The following is an 18,045-nucleotide window of genomic DNA, read 5'->3' on the forward strand; positions in this document are numbered from 1 at the left end:
CCCGGGCAAACAGGATTATCCCTGCCATCGTGGGCCCTACCGGCGAAACCCACACGGTCTCTGTGGAGGTGGCTCAGTCTTTTGCCGATTATTACTCCACGCTGTACCGAGCTCGGGCGCCCAGGATCCCCCTTACGGAGCTGCTGGAGACAGGTGGAGCGGGTCTAAAGTGCTTGGGGCGGGAGGCCGGTGAGACCCTTGACTCGCCCGTCACGGTGCAAGAAATTGACGAAGCCATTAGCCATCTGGCTCCTGGGAAAACCCCGGGTCCGGACGGCTTCCCACAGGAATACTATGCCCACTACCGTGAAACCCTCGCTCCGCAGCTTTTGGGCCTCTTTGCAGAGGTGATAGAGAAGGGTTCGTTCCCATCGGAGACGGACACGGCTACGATAGTCATTCTCCCTAAGACGCAGCCTCCATCGCTATCCTGCTCGGACTATCGGCCGATATCTCTAATTAATACTGAGGTTAAGATATACGCTACCATCCTGGCGCAACGGTTGCGCCCGCACCTCTCTTCACTGGTCCACCCGGACCAATGTGGATTCATGCCAAACCGAGGGACTCGGCACTGCCTGCGGCGCCTGCATCTCGCCATGGCTCACCGAGGGCGCCTCTCTCCTTACCTAGCTCTGTTGCTGGTCGACTTCGAGAAGGCCTTTGATTCGGTGGGGTGGGTCTACCTTGGAGAGGTACTGGAGAAGATGGGGTTCGGTCCTCAATTTCGCGCCATGGTCCGGGTCTTGTACGCGGCTCCACGGGCCAGGGTGTTGGTGAATGGGGCTCTATCCCGCCCGTTCCCCATCGGGCGGGGGACGCGTCAGGGTTGCCCGCTCTCGCCCCTCCTCTTTGCCTTGGCAATGGAACCCCTGGCTGTTCAGGTCCGGTCGGACCCTGCTCTTCGTGGGTGGGACTGGCCGGGCCTGGCTCCCGATAAAATAGCTCTGTACGCGGATGATGTCCTCCTTTACCTCTCAGATCCAGCTATCTCCGGTCCTATTGTTCGCCGGACTCTTCACCGGTTCGGTCTGGCGTCGGGTCTCCTTCTCAACCCCAGGAAATCGGTCTTGGTTCCGCTGCATCCGTCCAGAGATTGCTTCGACTGGCAGTCCGATATTCCCCTCCGGAGACTTTCTTTTAAGTATTTGGGGATCTGGGTCACCCTTCTGCCGGAGCTCTGCTGGGCTCTCAACGTGGCTCCTGTGGTCAACAAGGCCAGATCAGACCTGGCGAGGTGGAAATCGCTCCCATTGAATCCACTGGGGAGGATTGCCCTCTACAAGATGATGATCCTCCCCAAGTTCCTGTACATGCTGCAGAACCTTGGTTCCGGGACTTGGATAGTATGGCGACCAAGTGTCTCTGGGGTGGCGGTAGGGCCCGTCTGGCCCTGAGCCGGTGCCGGATTCCGTCATATGACGGTGGTCTGAGCATGACCAACCTTTATTTGTATTGCCTTGCAACTCGGCTCCTGGTGGTCCATGATTGGTTCTCGGGCGGGTGGGACGATCCGGCCTACAGGCTGGAGATACAGCTGATGGGGTTCCCCTCCATTCAAAATATGCTCTACGGGGCGACGGTTCCTCGGTCGCTCCCGGACGTTGTACGGGCCCCTTTCTTGGCTTGGCGTGCCGCTCTACGACATACCCGGTGGTCGGGGAAATTGACCCGTGTTACACCGCTCTGGCATGGCACTTGGCTGCGGGAGGTCGCGGGTTTGGAAGGGTTTCGAGCATGGGATCTCCTTGGGATATCTTGTTTAGGCGATATGTGGCGAGGGAGTCACATGTGCTCCTATTGTTCGCCGGACTCTTCACCGGTTCGGTCTGGCGTCGGGTCTCCTTCTCAACCCCAGGAAATCGGTCTTGGTTCCGCTGCATCCGTCCAGAGATTGCTTCGACTGGCAGTCCGATATTCCCCTCCGGAGACTTTCTTTTAAGTATTTGGGGATCTGGGTCACCCTTCTGCCGGAGCTCTGCTGGGCTCTCAACGTGGCTCCTGTGGTCAACAAGGCCAGATCAGACCTGGCGAGGTGGAAATCGCTCCCATTGAATCCACTGGGGAGGATTGCCCTCTACAAGATGATGATCCTCCCCAAGTTCCTGTACATGCTGCAGAACCTTGGTTCCGGGACTTGGATAGTATGGCGACCAAGTGTCTCTGGGGTGGCGGTAGGGCCCGTCTGGCCCTGAGCCGGTGCCGGATTCCGTCATATGACGGTGGTCTGAGCATGACCAACCTTTATTTGTATTGCCTTGCAACTCGGCTCCTGGTGGTCCATGATTGGTTCTCGGGCGGGTGGGACGATCCGGCCTACAGGCTGGAGATACAGCTGATGGGGTTCCCCTCCATTCAAAATATGCTCTACGGGGCGACGGTTCCTCGGTCGCTCCCGGACGTTGTACGGGCCCCTTTCTTGGCTTGGCGTGCCGCTCTACGACATACCCGGTGGTCGGGGAAATTGACCCGTGTTACACCGCTCTGGCATGGCACTTGGCTGCGGGAGGTCGCGGGTTTGGAAGGGTTTCGAGCATGGGATCTCCTTGGGATATCTTGTTTAGGCGATATGTGGCGAGGGAGTCACATGTGCTCCTTCCAGGAGCTCCGAGAGCGTTTCTCGTTGTGCCCCTCACAGTTTTACAAATATCTCCAGCTGCGTCACGCGATTCAGTCTAATGTCCCTCTAGATTCAAGGATCCCGGATCATAGCCCACCCGAAGCTCAGGTGATTATGGGGTTTCTGGGGAAGGGGGGAATCTCCCGTATTTACCGTACCCTGGTCAATAACACCCCAATGGACTGGGATGACATGAAGCTGCGCTGGGAGGCCTGGGTGGGACCACTGGACGAAGCTGTGTGGAGGGACGCCCTTATGGCACCCAGGACGATCACCTCATCGGCCAGGCTGCGGCTCATACAGCTTTATTACCTGCATACCGCCTATCTGACCCCGGAACGCCTCCACCGTGCGGGTCTTTCTCCAGATGCCTCATGTGCACGTTGTGGAGCAGACCCGGCGGATTTTTTCCACATGGTGTGGACCTGCCCGCGTCTGGGAGCCTACTGGGGCGAGATTGAGACTGAACTAACTGAGACACTGGGGTGGGAGGTCCCCCATGATCCTAAACTGGCCTTGCTGGGGATAACGGACGGTTTGGACGGTTCCCGTAATGAGAAGTTTTTCCTAACTACTGCTCTGGTAGTGGCAAAAAGAGATATTGCTGCCGCCTGGAAGCGGACCGACCCACCCAAATGTGCTACATGGAGAAGGGGGGTGGACTGGTGCGCGACGCAGGAGCGCATGCTGTATTCGGTGCGGGGTTGTTCCAAAAAGTTTAGCAGAATATGGGGGGAGTGGCTAGGGGGTATAATCTAGGGGCGTCGAGGCGGGTGGAGGGAGTGAGGTGGTCGGGGAGGGGGTGTGAGGTCTCGCTCGATATTGAATGTCGATGAACATAGGAGATGTCTTTTTGATGCCAGTTCGTTTGGACGGTTGTACATGTATTTACGTGTGTTCTTTTGCAAAATAAAAATTTGCTTATCAAAAAAACATGGAGGTGAAAAGCCCTTCCAAATGACCTACTTCACTGTTAGATCTCCTGTTGTATGGTGCCTTTGGGGTATCTTGTACAGACTGGGTAAGAATTCCCCCGCCTCCATCAAGTTTAAGAAACTATCCATACTCAGGACCAATCTTTACTGACAGCCAGCTGGTACAGACAAGATGCTTTCAAGGCAAGCCATATACTCTCTGGTGTATCATCACCTACAAGAGATTCAGGCAATGCCAGGAAATAAATGAGGAACTATATGCAGAGAACTGGTAGTTGCCTGCCATATCAAAGTGTAGTTCGGCAGGTTCTTTTGTTGTTGTTTGCACAAGAATAGCAACTGGACGCAGATCTGAGTTTTTCCAGTTTTTCTCTACCCATCTCTTTCTGCCCCTGCATTCTCCTCTTCCATTTGCTATTCAGCATTGACACCTCTCATGCTGGTACCACTTTCTACTGCCTGATGTGCATCCATTTCTTTCCCTCATGCTCGGTCTCAAATAGCTCATACACATTTCATAAACAGCAGGCAAAATATTTTATGTGTCCCCATATAAGTCCCTCAACTGATAGATTTACCATTACTCTATCATCAATTTGCAGGTGCCATAGATCTGTCTCCTCCGAACACTTCTTATTAACATTAACAATATGATGTGGCCCTACAAACAGAGCTGCCAACTTTGTAACTATCCCTTACCTCTCATTGGGGATTTTAGTGCTCACTGTTATTTTTACTTAAGAGTTCTTGAAGATTACGTACGTTGCGCACTTAAACCCCAGGGGGTGATTTATACTCCCACAAAAGGTACAATATTTTGCCTTAGATATTTGTAACTGTTAAATTTTGTGAATTATTTACTCAAAAAAACTAGAATGTCCCATGTCTGCTCCCATTTACTACATAACAACATGGGTATTATGCCAAACTTAGTGTTTATTATAAACCATACTTTTATGAACACCTTTTGTTTTTTTAAAGCATTATGTCACTGAAACTGTTATCCACTTATACTTTATTTTATACTAATTACAGCAATTATAAATACACTCTTTCCACACGGCTTATAGAAGTAGCCATATAAGAATTGTATTTTTTTTAATATTGCAATTCTAAGCAGCAGGGAGCAATGTCAATTGGAGTTTATAATAATTCACACCATAAATAAATGCCACTAGAAATGGCCTCAGTGGACACTCATGAACATCACATCGGGTGCTTAGGAGATTATTTACACTACTAGAAGATGCCTTGTATTATGTTATTTTGTTTTCTTTTCCCCTTTTGATTTCCTTTATAGTTATGGGCGAAAGCCACCACCTATAACCCCTTCCCGCCTAGAGCAAAGTGTGCTCTGAGATGAAGACTGATGAGTAAGTATACTCATCTATATTACCAGTGAAGTATCCTACAAATCTAGGCCTTCCACAATATGGTCCACAATATGGTCTTGATAAAGGCCACTAGACCCGTTAGGGAACAAACTGGCCGAAACATGTTGACCTAATCCAAAGTTGTAGTGGATCAGTAACTTACCCACATATACACCGAACCGTATTTAAACTTATCCCTATCCAGTTTCTACAGATTGAAACTTTCCTCACTGGATTTGAGATAATTTTAAGTGACATCCCACTGTCCATACCCAGTCCAGGTGGAGTTTGGTGAATCACATGGAGAATAAAACACACAAGCAGAGATAATATACAGCATGACCAGCGAAAGTGTGGTTGAGGGTATCAAGAACTATCTTCCTTGAGACAGGTACACAGAAATATGTAGTTCATTCACCCCCCTTATTAATTATTGACTACTGTTAGTCGGAAACTGAATGAACTTCTGCTTCTCTCTCCCCCCACTTCTGATTTAAACAATACATCGAGATAGCAAAAAGCTCTCCTCTAAGTTATGACCAGCACATCCTTGCCCTTTTCTTGTTAAGGCAGGCAATGAAAGCTCGCCTGTGGCGGTAGATGTTATGTCAATCTTTGTTTGTTCAGATCTTTGTAAGATTAAGGTGGACAGATGCTGGAAACTGTGTTTTCTTATACAATGGGTGAACTCAGATATGTCTAACGGAACAGGACACCACGTTGGCCCTCAGGAATCTCAAAGGGACAGAGAACTGATTTAGATCTGGTTTATTTGTTCATGTTAATCACAGGCACTTCTGATCTAAGTATGTTCACAATTATTTAAGGCTTGGACCTCTCTTTCTAAGGCTAGGGGTGTCTCTGGTTTTGGCCTTTTCTTTCACTTATCATGGCAGCATGTTTGGTCGGTGGGTGTTCAGGGGGCATGGATTGGCAGTCTCTTAGGGCTGGTTAACCACCAAGAGCCTTAGGGTGGGGATGATTCCCTTCGCTAGAGACGGGGAGGGTTCCTGCAGCAGGTTGAGGGGGGTCATGGGAGGGGGTGGGGCTTGTGGCAAAGAGATGCAGACAAGGCTTTTGCAGATGGCTAGTAGGGAGTTCAGAGGGGTGAAATAAATCAGATTAATCAAAGGTTGCAATCTGAGTTGACACATTTGGGGAGCACATAGAGGCTGTGTTTCAGTTTAGGATGGTTTTGTTAGGGATGGAAGCTATGTAGCAATAAGCAGATTAAAGTGTATGTGCTAGAATATTTCTGGTCTAAATTCCTCCAAACGATAGCTAGTATGGGAGGAGGATAAAATGTAATAGCATTAACAGAGATACACCTTGCTTACAAAGACCGTCTCTTGCTTAAACATCTTGGCTACAATCTTGCTGCATGCACTACGCAAAATGTTTCCATCAGGGGGCGGCTATCTTGGCAGGTACAAATTTAGATTTTAAGGTTCTGAACAATGCTTCCGACGCAATGGCCAATTGCACAGCAAGCCATATTTGGTCAGAAAATTGTAGTCGCCGCTCTTTATGGGGCAAAGGTGGATGACCCCTAGATGTTGAACATGCTTTGTCTAGAATCATTAGATTGGCCTGGTGAGATATTACTAATGGGAGACTTTAACTGTGTGATTGACAACACCACAGACTCAACTAATCATTCATTCTCTCCCAGTATGGTCAAGACTAGGGCAGCTATCCTGGAACTTGCTCAGCTGCATGGGCTTACGAATACGTGGAGTGCAATACATCCGACTATACCGAGTTACATGTTCTACTCATCTCCACATAAGCACTATTCAAGGATAGATATGATTTTCATTAAACCGGGCTCTCTGCAAAATGTGGAAATCTGCCCTTAGATCACGTGTGATCATAATCCCATATAACTGCTACTAAATGTACCAAAAATGCCATTTTCTCACAAATCCGGACTACTGTAAGGTCATGTCAAATCCTCTCACAGAATTTTTGGGTGTTAATACACGCACAGCTTCTCCGATGGAGGTGTGGGATACAATTAAAGCTTATATCAGGGGTATCACAGCGCAGTTTATTTTTTGCCAAAACAAGGATATACAAAATAATGTCAGCCATCTCAGCCAGGCTATTGTACAATTGGATATATCTCATACTTTAGCTATAAGCTCTGGGAGTCCTGAAGAGCGAGCCCTTCATGTTCAACTTATTAATTAATGGTCCAAGCTGGGGAATGATTTGAGGGAGAAAGTGGCAGATAGCTACCTCAAAAATAAGGCTCTACAATATTAATATGGGGAGCAGGTCGATCGAGTCCTGGCCCATCAAATTTCAGATAGAAAGGCTAGGTGTCTGATCCAGCGCACTAAAGGCAGTGATGAATTGACTCATACCCTTCCCCAGGCTGTTGCTGAGCAGTTTTCCTTTTTTTAACAGGAACTGTATAGCCAACCTCAGACTCTGCGTATGTGGGAACTCATGGCCTGTGTTTAGGGCAGCAGGTTGCCATGTTTAGAGGTATCTCAGGCGCGGGTTTTCTGACAGGTATGGCCACTGGGGAATTAGAAGCTGCGCTCATAGCTTTGCCATCGGGTATTGCTGCCGGTGAGTATGAAATCCCTTTGGAGTTTTATAAAACATTTAAGGACATTATAGTTCCATCGCTCTTAAGGGTAATACAATGAACTGATTCGGAAAGGAAAGTGCCTGACACCAAGGATATGACTAATATTACGGTATTCGTGAAGAAGGATAAACCCCCAGATGAGATGGGCTTGTACCGACCCATATCTCTCTGATCAATGCTGTTGCAAAGATCTTTACCAAGGTTTCGGCAACCTTGGTTTTATTCTAGGCACAGATACTACTAGCCACATCAACACAGCAATTGATGTCTTTGATTTCACGGAGAGAATGTGTAAATAGCTTGCCATGATCCTATTAGAGGCAGAGAAGGCTTTTGATCGCGTGGCCTGGGACTGTTTGTGGATGATAATGGGGGCCTTTGGGAATGGCGACCAATTTTGTAAATGGGTACAATACATGTATAGGCCCCCCTCTGCTAAACTGATCTATGCTGGGATTTCTTCATAACCTTTTAAGATCCAGCGGGGCACTCGGCAGGGGTGTCCACTTCCCCCCTTTTATTTACACTCTAAATATATACTTTAAAGGATTACAGCACAGGTACTGAGGCCTAGTCAGCAGTGTCTATAGCACTACAAAGTGATTATACAGGTGCAAAAAGTGGGAGTGAACCTGCAAAAAGCCATTGTCTCACATGAAGCATGTAAATGTTAGTTGTGGTACAGTTGTCAATGTTGCGGTTTAATCCGTTTTTTTAGTTTCTGTACAGTAGGGTCCTGACAAAGGAACAGGTTTTGTTAGAATAATTTTGTTTCACATGATCATGTTCTTTTTAACTGCCAACTGCATTTACAAGTAAGTCTCTGAACTGTGGGACGGTGCTCATCATAGCCAGGCACTGTTTTTGGCTGCAGCCTTTAAATTGGACTAGCATGGCATATTTTCCTTGGACATGCAGACACCCTGACAAATCACAGAAGTAGTAACAGAGAGCCATCATACTTATCCACGAATAATGTGTTAAGCCATAAGGTTTTTTCAAGTTACTAAGCACATTTCTTTAATGTCACTAAAATCTCATTTATTTTTTCAAAAACAATACAATGGCTTTGACATCGTATTTAATACAAGTGTAAATATGCTAAAAAGAACTAGGTATTTTCCCAACACCAACAGCCGAGAGTAAGCTCTGACTCTTCAACCTTGCTACCCCTTGAACATCAAAGACCACCAAGGAGTGATTTAGTAATTTAGTGAGCATGCAGTGGTATCAGGCATCTATTGTTCCAAGGGCTGCAGCAATACTTTCACAAGGATTCCTAGTTACCCTCGAGTTCACAGGCCCCCCAGAACATATCTCACAGTCTAGATGACCAAGCAAGTGAAAAGTATACTAGGACAGCCAACATACTTTCAACATTGGCCATGTATGTATCTAGCACAGATTCTGAGTACCTCAATGTATATACATTCTCTCCTTCTATAGGGCCCCCAGTGATTTGTGTTGTTGGAAATGACCGTCTATTGTGTGGAATTCCCATAACGTTTTGCATTGACTCTTTTTGTTGGCCAAAGAACTATGTACAATTCATTATCGTGCACCCTCTTTAAATATGATGACATTTGTGTACCCCTGACCGGCACATTTAACTTACATATAGATCCCCAGAATATGGAACAAAGTGTACCCAGGGCCTGTACGTTAAATTTCACCAGTGAGCTGCAGCAAATAATGTTTTACAACAAACCTGACCCCAGGCCTACCATTGTAGCACGGTAAGGCAGTATTAAACTGCTAATTCTATCTGTCAAAATAAACCATATTGACAGCCCTAAACCCTTCCTTTTAAATACTAATGTCACCCCTAAGGTAGGCCTTAGTCCCCATAAAGGCAGGGGGCATTGTATCTAAAAGCAGGACATATGTTTAATGCTCAACATGCCCTTACAGGGGACAAACCCCTCAAAGCTATTTTTACCGTAGCAGGGTTCGTAGTTCCATAGGAAAGCAATGGGTTGCAATATAAAATACTAATACAGAATCTCAAAAGCCAACCTAGAAAAATAGTAAAAATATTTTTTAAAGTTATTAAAAATCCAATTCAATGGTGAAGTTGTATTTTTCTAGATAGTATGGAAAAGTAACAATTAGAAAGCTACCTCTGCCCTACCTGAAGTCCTTGTAAGCTTCCGCCAGCCAGTAATTAGTATTTCAACACGTGTGAGTGAGGTGTAAATTTGCTCCCAGGACCAAGGTGGAGGTGTTGTTGTGCCCTTGACAGGATGGCATATGGGCTGGGCACAAGGACCTGACTAACTTCAAAGAGGCCTGCCCTGTTACAAGGATATGTAGCTAACACCCACGCCTGCACCCTTCGGTTGTCTCCCCAGCCAGGCAGGCAACAATCCCAGAGGGCCTCTTTTGAAAATAGTGTCACTGCATGTTTAACATGTCTGCTGGGTTGAGATAGAACATGTGAGGCACACTTCAAAGAAGGAAAACAGAGCGACAAAACTATTTGTGTGTGTCCACTGTCTGGTTGCTGAAAGCTCAACTTTGTTATACCAGACATCAGTTTCTGAGGTTGTTGTGGGTACAGGGACTACCTAAAACTGGATTTTGGCATAAGATGTGTGAGGACAGTAGGATTACCACAATATACTCCCCAGATGCACTACAGCCCTCAGAGCACGTTTAGTGTGGCTGAAGTCTTCAGCCATCTTGAAAATGCTCCAAGTGGGTAGAGTTAGCCTCCGGAACCTCTGCCACATTGGCTAGGGTGTCCCCAGGGGCAGCATAAGTGTTGCATCTTCAGACACCCACTTCAGAACACTCCTGGACTTCAGGAAGATCACAAGCGGTCTGAACCTGCTGTCTGAAAGCTGAGCAGAGCCCTGGACCTGCTCTCTCGCTTGTACCCAGGACAAAGAAATGTACTCCAAGGGTATGTGTTTGGTATGTGGCCCCAAGTTGACAAAATCTAAAACTTTTATGTAGCAGGGAAAATAGATGGGAAAAGTCAAAAGCTTTTCGTATTTGGGGAATTATTTAATACACAGTTGTCATGGGACACTCAGTTGACTCTAAGAGTGCAGCAGACAACTAGGACCACGGATGCTTTTTTTCGGTTTGCAGCTAAATTGGGACAGAAACCAGTAAAAGAATTGTTATTCTCTATGAAGCAAAATGCCTTTCCATCACTTCCTACAGGGCAGGAGTCTGGGGGCATAGCAGGAGTAACAAGCTTCAAGTCATAGAGAACAACTTTATTAGAAAACTTCTGATCGTACCTAAAAGTGCTTCTATAACATTCGGTCACTCCAAATTCAGTCTGGATCATATTGAGGACTGTATTGGCGAAGCACCATTGCTATTATGGGCAAAGATGTGGCTTTCAGAGGATTTTGCTGTTTCGAGTGCCATCATCAGGGATTGCCTTGCTGTTTTTAATGTTGAGAAGATCCCCTGGTTCTACCACCTGAAATGTATGGTTTTTTTACATTAGTTTATCTGATGTTTTCGTAAATCCTTAAAATATGACCCCTAAAGCAAAAGATATTATTAAATCTGCTTTTTTTGCTAGGGCTAGCATACGCCACCGGCAGCCCCAGACACATCATGGAATTTCGAGTCCTGTTGAGGTTAGCCCTCTGACCAATCACTTACAATTGTATTTAAATGTTTTCATGAACCCGCAATATACATTTTATCTTACAAGGTTTATGCTAGGTGCAGTGCACTTTTAGGTAGCTTTTTCATTTCAAGGAGGTTGGCTCGACAACCTTATGTCATGTCCTTATAATCTGTCCAAACAAAGCACACTGCACTTTGTATTATTTTGTGCACTTTATAAAACAATAAGCACAGATTTTTGCTCTCACTATTGAGAAAGCAACGCCCCTTTCCTTATAGAGGTTTTAGATATATATATTCATTGGTCTCTATTGACATCTTTACTGCTCTTATAAAGTTTATAAGGTGTGTCCTTGTAATCAGAAAGCGATACGGGTGAAGACTGTCAGAGTGATAATCATTGAAACCTTTAAGATAAATGTGACAAACATTTCTATAAGGGATTAATTGTCATCATAAGTTGGTAATGTCTCTATTTATGGCATGTCGATGTCCTAGCTTAATGTTTTAACATCTTCTGAACATGGTATTTAATTACGTTTGATTGTATAATACTTCTATGAGTGAACTTCCCTTTTAAATTGTTATTTGATTATGTGCTTATATGATTTGCTTAACAAATCAAATACATTCTTGTGATTATGATGAACTGCTGGGAGAAATGCACCAGTATAATGTCACCTACTAGTTGCTATTGATTTTAATTATATTCTTAACCATTGTAAGTGCACATTTGTATCTAACCTATCTCAGGGAGTAGTTTTGAGCTACCCATACTCGAAAATAATAAAATAATTATCCGGGTGCCATATCAGACCCTGAAGGAGTCCACTGCTAAAGACTTTTTTCCCTGATGTTTTTGTTTCTTTGGTTTTGGTTTTAGTATTGTGGTAAAACTTTGACAATTGATGTATCATGATTGTAACTGTTTTATATACTCACATTGTCATGAGTTGTGATACGTATCTATCATGTTTCTATGTCTTTATAATGCCTTTGCACTGTGCACTTTTATGGTTCATTGAACCGAAATAAAGTGTATTGATTGCTTGACTCCAAGGGCCATAAGTTTAAACTCTTGTGCAAGCTACAGGGATACAACAAGCTACAAGAGGCATTTCATGCAAATGCTGATCAGTGGCAACTGGACATGGGTTGGACTCTACTGGCCACCCTGTGTGTCTTTAAGTGACCCCCCTGAGATGGATTGGGACTTAAGGGACTAAATCAGAAGGTTAAATCTTTGACTAGGTCGAACCTGGCTAGTGTATCCCACCCATTCTTCATCCCGGTCAAGTTGCGCCTAGTTCCAGTACTACTACCCTAATCATTGACTATCATTTCCGCTTTATGCTGCGTTGTGCTATTTCCACTCATTTTGGGATTGCTGTTAGTTTGCATTTTGATTTTATTACAGTTTCAGTACTGCATAAATACTTTACATATTACCTCTAAGTTGAGACTGTCTGTTCTGTCCTAAAGCTAAAAGGGTTTGAGCTCAGGTTTATTTAGTGATTCGCCCTGACAAGGATTGTGGGTATTATTGGAGATGAATACTTACACCCAACAATAACAGAATTTCTTACAGGTATGACCCACTACCAAGTGCTGCACTGATAGCACGAGTACACGGACTGGAAGCCGAAAGTATCCGCCCATTGTGGAAACCCACAAAGAGGTAAAAAAGCATTTGTGCCCCCCCAAACACAAAAACCCAGTGTCATGAATCATCCACAACTCAAGTGGCCCTCCAAGAAGGTAACCCCAAATACACTGCATTGCAAGTTCAACCTATCTCAGCGCTGATGCATGTTTGCCAGCAGATGAGGAAAGCAACAGGCTCATGCCACGTCTCAGATCTTTGCAAGTTTCGCACCCAAAGCAATGTCTTAAGTAACTCACTTATGTATAGAAACCAAGGCAATCCCAATCCCCAGTCACCCGTGGGATCACCCAACCAGCTTTACTTATGTACCTCTGCCAAGTTCCTCTTACCTTTCCCACTGGATTCTATGACCCAGCAGTGTGACAACTGCGAAGTTGGACTCCCCACTCACTTTTCAGTTCCCATTCGCTGACCTAAAGAAGAGTACTGCCTGCTGTTGAGCTGCACACCATGCAGCCCAGCCACAACTCAGAGCCGACCACCAACCTTCACCCAACACCAGGATGCCAAGCCCTATTCGAGACCCCATTCAGTGAAAGAAGCCAGCACAGTCCAGTCAAAACAACATAAACACATTGCCACCTAGATATGCAAAGACAGTTTATAGCAGTGGCGCATAATACCCTTCCTCCACAGTCAACTGCATGAACTCAGACAAAAAGACTACTGACATAGTTCGCTGTCCCATAACCCTTGCCGCAATAGTCCTGAATGGACCTTTACGAAGGTTTGGCACTGCTGCACCACTAAGATGCCAGTTGCTATGGCATGCAATGGATGCAGTTAGAAATGGATCCCTCTGCTGCAGTACAAAAGGGATCACAATACTTTTAAAACAAGGGTTTACAGAGAGCTTTCTTTTGTAAACGCCAGGTTTGGAAACCGAAGACCTATTTCCCTTGGGCTTACCCAAACAAAGGTACTACTTCTTGTATCACGAGCACAACAGGTGTTCCATCGCTGAGATATCCCCATCACATGATCAGGCTTGCCTGATCCCAGTGCCCTTCTCCTCCACTAATGCTGGCGATACTGGCAACAACAAGGAATCTCTATCGTTGAGGGATCTCACACTGACTGAAACTTTTCCCAGCGTCCTGGAGGGCAAATCTAGCCCAGTCCGTCAAACCAACCATGCTCAGACCAGGTGGAGCATTTATGTCATCATTCAAGATACAGGCACAGCATCAGCAGCACTGTTCTCCCCTGCGAGCCACTTCCATTTCTTATCACAAGAAAATTACAATTGGCAGGGGTAATGTTATGTGACATGTAAGCCACTCCTCCATGAAAGGAAGATCTCAGCCATGTTCGCAATCGAGACAGTATTTGAAAAGGAATGCAACATGCGCCCCCACTTCGTTCCATAGCAAAGTCAATGGTAGCAGTCCCCTGGGCACGTCATACGCTCATATTCAGTGTAACTGAGCTGCATAAAAGTGGCAGCATCCTACCGAATAAAATGTCGCCCGTAAATAAAGTAAGAGTCGTTATAAATAAATAAACATAATGCAATTACAACTGCTACAACAAAATGCATTCATTCATAAGTACAACTACATGCCTGATACGAAGCGGCTGCAACAATCATCAAAACACTTGACGTGAGGGGTAAATCTACACTAAGGAATCCATATTGCCAGTTACTTACATAAATAGTCACTGACTTCAGCCATCCGTTGTTGATCTTTTAACGGATGCAATTTTTCTGTAACATTAGCACTTCCGGGAGTCACCATGGAGTAGGGGGTATTGCTAGTGTGTTTTAGGATTGGAGCACAGAGGGTTACCTCAGCCAATCCTAGTACGGCACACAATATTTCGAAGTGCTGATTGGCTATGGAGTAAGGCACGTGCCTTTATCCTAGCCGTCTACTTGCAGATCGCTGGTGCCGCTGAATTTGGAGTGGGCTCGACTGGAGACCCACTGAGACTGCTAAGTCACGGACGGAACGATAACTGCCTGTATAAGGCCAGGCTAGGCTACTGCTGCCTGCCGTTCTGGATGGAAAATATGAAGGGGCACCCAAGCGGTGTAGCGCGGAGTAGGTTCCCAGGTGGCGAGAGTGCTCGAATGTTGCACCATGTAACGATTTGTTTGCAAACGCCGTCCTGGTTACTGCCTACGTTCCTGAAACGCTAGCCAGGCTGGATAGTTAAACTTATCGCGGCCAATGTACGGTTCGGAGGGCCGTTACCTAAGGTGTCCGCGGCGTTGCTGGTATTTACCGACCATGAATATTGTGTTTATGGGGCACGTTCGATTGGAACCCGCTGATGCAGTGACTGCTTCCTGACCTATAAAATAGCATAACGCACTTCTCTGAAGTGCCAAGTGCTGATTTTCATCCGTGTTTGTTAACGTAGAGTAAAATCCATTTTTGGATCCTGAAGTATTTTCTACAGAATCTGTATTTGCATGCTATTTTGTTCCTTTAAAAATATCTTTAAACTGCCCATTACTTCAAAAATATTGGAGGTAATTACATTTCCCACACTGGCAGTTTACCTCCAGAAATCAGGAGATCCTTCCATGGTTCCCTCTGCTGTTGGTTTTTACCCCAAATGAGCTAGCTGTTATGAAGCTAATTTCAATCCTACTTACCTACAGTTTTCTAGTGCTATTTTTGGAGGTACTTTTCTCCAGGGAGAAGCTGGAGTTAGCAACTTCGTTTTACTACACTGACCAGGATTGTAGTAATTTTTTTTGGGGGGGAGATAGTTATATCTTTGTCATTTGTGTATTTTATAATAGATTATACATTTATCAAAGTGGCAGCAATATGAGAAGCTTTATTGGATAACGTTCGATCTGTTCTTGGTCCTCAACAGGATGTGGTATCTCCAAATGTAGAGTTGATGGTTTTACAATGTCAGAGGAAAAGCTTTTAAAGAATTATAGACTTGATTCTCGCACAATATTATTCATAATTGACCTTATAAAGTGATTTAGAGCCTAATAGTAGTATTAGAACTTCTTTCCCACCACTGGTTAAATTGTTGCCAGTGTTGTGCTTCTGTGAAACTGGTTCTTTTCAAGGATTTGTTGCCATGACTTCTGGACTCCGTCTACCTTCAGGAAAATATTGCAGCAAGTATTCAGTGCTATGTTGAAACCTACACAATGTTTCGTCATCTTCCCTAAAACTGCATGTGCGCTAACCAAAGTGAAAAGGGCGTTCTATGGTATTGCTGGGTTCTCAAATGTTGTTGGAGCCGTTGATTGTACACACATTCACATTGTTCCACCTTGCCCTCAAGAACAGATGTTCAGTAATCAATAGCTGTACTACTCAATCAGTGTTTAAATGATGTGCACTGCTGCTCTCCTCATCACACACTGCAATGCAGGGTTCCCAGGATCTGCATATGACTCCTTTATGCTATGTAGTAGAAGTATTCCTGAGGTTATGACTGCTCTTCAACGTGAAAGGAACTGGTTACTTGCTGAGTGTTTTTAGTTTTTGTATATTTCCTTTTGGCAATCAAGTTTGTTTAATTTGCATTATTTTATCATTATCATACAGCCATAGACATGCAGAATAAGGCACATAATATTGAATTCACTTGTTTATTACCGTGGTAAAATTGTTCATTAAAAGCTGCCATTTTCTTCAGTCTGCCTGTAAATAGAATTTCTATTTGAAAAACCATATAAGATGGTCATAACAGAGAAACTAATAGTGTTTGTCTTAAAGTGTGCCAAAGAGATTGCTGTTATAATAGCAGTCTGATTGACTTCCTTATTGAGCAGTGCGAATAGAATTCCCTGTTAGGCTATCTCTGAATGGTTTTTGCCAGACAATCGGTTTGCCAAAAGTCTGAGATTCTGGTGCAGGCTGGTGGTCTCATAGTGGTCTACGAACCACAGGAGATATTTCTAGCCCATGGTAGGTGGTAGAAAAGTCACTTCTCTCTCCCCAAAGTGGATTTGCCTTGGTAATCCCCTCCTCTAAATGTGGATTGTTTATACAATGTGACCAGCCCTATTTGTTTGGGCCTAATTACTAATAGCTATTGTCAGTTTTATGGATTCAACCACAATCGTAGCATTGGGTCAAGGCCAGGCAATTGTGTTTTCCAAGTCAGAAAGTCATCCCAAATAGTTCCTCAGCCAACTTGCCTACTATAAACGTTGTTTGTTATTAGATCAATGATTACTTTTTTTGTAAAACGTCCTTTGATGTTTTGTTCTCTACAGGTGACCGTGCCTTGGGTATCAGGTCACTCTTGAAACCTTTGTCACAATTTTGTGACTGGTTCCTCAGACCTATAGTAAAAACATCTGCTTCCTACCTAAGAGACACCAAGGATGTCCTCTGTTTACTTTGTGACACTGATATCAACACTGTCGAAGACATGACCATTACGATGGACATCGAAGCATTATACACCTGAATTTCCCAGAGACGTACACTTGAAGTAGTTGAACACATCCTGCACGAGACAGATTGGGACTTCATGACTCCTAGCCACTTCATGGAATGCGCAGAACTAGCACTAAATGAGAACATTTTTGAATTAGAGGAAGCAATATTCTACCAAGTACAGGGTACCTCGATAGGAAGCACCTTTGCGCCAAATATGGCCTGTCTATATGTTCGCCAATTTGAGGCAGAAAATATGTGTTAAAAATATGGCTTGGTAGTGAAGACCTTGCGACGGAATTCACAGAGTGGGTCAACACCATGGACAGACACCTAAAATTTTCACATCCAATAAGCAAGGATGAAGCAGTATTCCTAGACCTACTGATTACTATGGGCCAAGGAGGAATCCGAACCAAAGTCCACAACAAAGTAAGGGACAAGAACAGATTACTATTATATGAAAGTTTTCATCCTAGAGCACTCCGTCAGAACCTAACGATGGGCCAATTCTTGCAAGGTGGACAGAATTGCTCCACGGTGGTGACCTTTGAGATGCAAGCGAATACACTAGAAGGAAAACTAGTGGCATGCCATTACCCTAAGAAAGTGGTAAAAAATGCTAGGAAAAGGGGAAATAATAATAACAGATAAGCCTTGTTAGAGAGGTACAGAAAACCTGAGAATAATAGGGTTGGTTGTGTCACCACGTACACACCAACCTCGAATAAAGTCCAGAACATCATTAAAAGGAACTGGAGGATTCTGAACGGGGGCACTAAACAATGGTCCCAACCACTTTTTGCCTTCAAAAGAAACACCAGTCTACAAGATGGATTGGTTCACACAAAAAATACCGTAACTACAGACTAACGCTCAAACCACATT

General features: G+C 44.8%; 1 protein-coding gene across 1 annotated transcript in view; it reads right to left on the reverse strand.

Moving 5' to 3' along the window:
• TUBGCP6 (tubulin gamma complex component 6) overlaps positions 1–14,571 on the reverse strand; it is a 492,321-nt gene extending 477,750 nt beyond the window's left edge. Inside the window, exon 1 of the mRNA XM_085653952.1 lies at positions 14,442–14,571. The gene's annotated coding sequence lies outside the window, so the exon portion shown is untranslated. The remainder of the gene's footprint in view (positions 1–14,441) is intronic.
• Positions 14,572–18,045: the final 3,474 nt, after the last annotated feature.

Source organism: Triturus cristatus, chromosome 4_1, assembly GCF_964204655.1.
Source record: "Triturus cristatus chromosome 4_1, aTriCri1.1, whole genome shotgun sequence".
Taxonomy (NCBI): domain Eukaryota; kingdom Metazoa; phylum Chordata; class Amphibia; order Caudata; family Salamandridae; genus Triturus; species Triturus cristatus.